Genomic DNA, 3,134 nt, shown 5'->3' with positions numbered 1-3,134 from the left:
CGTCAAGTCAAGAGTTTATTTTATTTTATTTCCTTATTTAGAATTAAGATTTTATTTCCTTTACTTACTAGGACTAGATTTGCTTTATTTATTTATTTTCCTTACTAGGATTAGATTTACTTTTACTATTAAAATAAGGTTTACTATTGTTACTAGAATAATGTTTACTATTACTATTAGGATTATGATTACTTTTTCTACAAGTATTTCTCTTCTATAAATAGGCTTGCTTATTATGTAAAACGGAATTAATTTAATTGTTATAAAATCAGAGAATTCTCTCTCAAATACTCTGCGGAGTTTTATCTTTTTTTTAGCCTGCTGGCTTGTTTTATCTTTTTGGGGTAGAAGATGAAGACGCTTCTCCTTGCAGAATCAAAGACGCTACTCTTTGATTAGTTACCTTAGTTTTCCGCTACGTCAGTTGGTATCAGAGCAGGCTTTATCCTGATCATGACCAATCAGCGCAACGGTGACAAACTTCTCCAACAATGCCGCTTGTAGGGTAGGGGCTCTTTGGAGAGCCAAATCCATGGGGTATCCGAGCCGGCTTTATCCGGATTCGATGGCCAACTTATACTTCAGTAACAATTTCTATAATGACGTTGTTCATGACAGGGAGGTTCCTTCAAGAGCCGAATTTCAAGAGTACCGGCAGATCATGCAAACGACGCTACAAGAGATGCAACAAACACGAAAGATGATGGAGCGCATGCTCAATCGTAATCATAGGTACAATGATACCTTTTTGACTATGGGATCCGAGTGAGGCCTACTCGTCACCAACGACTTGCACCATAAACTGACCACCGGTCTATGAAGATCTTAGTGACGATGATGTAAGTTGCGTTCAACCCATTTCTAACCATATTTATGAATCTCCAAATAGGAAACCCATATATGAAGATAATGTTAGTTACAGTGAAAAAGTGGAGTTGCCGTCAGAGAAACAATATGTGCAACCACAACCATTGGTTCCAGTTACTGTACTAGTGGAAGAATATCCACCACAAGCGCAGCTCATCACGATCACCACAGAAATAAATGAAAATCGTGATTCCTTTGACGAAGAAAATCAAGTTGAAGATGACATCAAAGAAAAAATATTTGGAGAAATTTTTATGGAAGGAGACGAAAAGGAAAAGTTGTGTTTTAGTGCTATCTACGTAGATTTCTCAAAGTATCTTTCTCCAGAAGAGCCGCATGCTATCTACATAGATTTCTCCAAATATCTTTCTTCGGAAGAGCCACGCGTAACATATCACAAAGAAAATTCGAGGATGAATTTTTTTCAAGTGGGGGTGTCTAATGTAGGACATAATTTACTAATATTTTCATTGAAAACGAAAATGGAAAAGATGTCCAAAATAATACTGAAGTAGAACCGTTTGATTGGAAGTTTACCTGTTTGCAGACAATGGAAGTACAAAAGGAAAGACTTGATCGTCAAGTCAAGAGTTTATTTTATTTTATTTCCTTATTTAGAATTAAGATTTTATTTCCTTTACTTACTAGGACTAGATTTGCTTTATTTATTTATTTTCCTTACTAGGATTAGATTTACTTTTACTACTAGAATAAGGTTTACTATTGTTACTAGAATAATGTTTACTATTATTATTAGGATTATGATTACTTTCTCTACAAGTATTTCTCTTCTATAAATAGGCTTGCTTATTATGTAAAACGGAATCAATTTAATTGTTATAAAATCAGAGAATTCTCTCTCAAATACTCTGTGGAGTTTTATCTTTCTTTTAGCCTGCGAACTTGTTTTATCTTTTTGGAGTAGAAGATGAAGACGCTTCTCCTTGCAGAATCAAAGACGTTGCTCTTTAATTAGTTACCTTAATCTTCCGCTACGTCATACGAGGGCAATGAGAAGCAAAATTTTCAAAATACTCATGTATTTTGATTTTTTAAAAAAAATTATAAAAAATTTCAAAATTCATGCATAGGTATTTAAAATGGAAAAATACTGCTGTGCTTTGCAATACCTTTATTGACAGTATGTAAGACTATTTATACACAAGCATTACAAATCAATCCCATGTATCGTGGGATTGTTTCTTAATTACATATAATTACAAATTTGAAATTTGAATGTTATTCCTTTGATGGTGGATTGATAGCTTCCTTGTAGGGATGCTTTCCTTGCAAGCCTTTTCCTTATCTGCATAATGTAATAATGCAGAGGCGTTGATTGCAGGGCTGGAGAGTGATGCGGCAGGAACTTTCCTTGTTGAATATCCATCATGAGTTGGCTCCTTGACATGAGGTGGATCCTGGGTTGTCATTCCCTTATTTGCAAGGGTTGAGGTGCTGTCAGCAGATATGGTCTTAATAGGCCCCCTCAATCTAAGCGGAATATCCAAGACGCTAAGATTGGTCCGAAGAGTAGTAAACCGATGGGAGACAAGTGGTTTGGTGAAAATATCAGCCCTTTGATCCTTGGTGGAGATGAAGCGGACCACTAAGTTTTTGGAGGCAACTTTGTCACGAACAAAATGAAAATCAATCTCTATGTGCTTTGTGCGCGCATGAAACATGGGATTGGCAGTGAGATAAGTAGCTCCAAGGTTATCGCACCAAAGTGTTGGTGGATGAGATACAAAAATTCCCAGTTCTTTTAAGAGAGATTGAAGCCATTGAAGTTCAGCAGTGGCATTGGCTAAAGAGCGATACTCTGCTTCAGTGCTGGACCGTGAGACGGTGGCTTGTTTGCGGGAGCTCCAAGAGATTAAGTTTGATCCCAAGTAAATACAATAACCACCGGTGGAACGTCTATCATCGGGGCATCCAGCCCAATCGGCATCGGAGTAGGCATGGAGTTGTGGAGAGGACTGTCGGCGAATGAAGAGACCATGAAATAAGGTGTGCTTCAAATAACGTAGGATCCTCTTTACTGCAGTCCAATGGTTAATGGTGGGACGTTGGAGGAACTGACACACCTTGTTGACAGCAAAAGATACATCTGGCCTAGTGAGAGAGAGGTATTGCAAGGAACCAACGATGCTTCTATATAGTGAGGGATCACCAAAAGTTTCACTGTCGAAACGAGTTAAAGTAGTGGAAGAAGACATAGGTGAAGTAACGGATTTGGCATTCACCATGTTTGATCTTTTCAATAAATC

This window comes from Alnus glutinosa, chromosome 2 (assembly GCF_958979055.1).
Source record: "Alnus glutinosa chromosome 2, dhAlnGlut1.1, whole genome shotgun sequence".
Classification (NCBI taxonomy): domain Eukaryota; kingdom Viridiplantae; phylum Streptophyta; class Magnoliopsida; order Fagales; family Betulaceae; genus Alnus; species Alnus glutinosa.
This window is presented reverse-complemented; position numbering follows the sequence as displayed.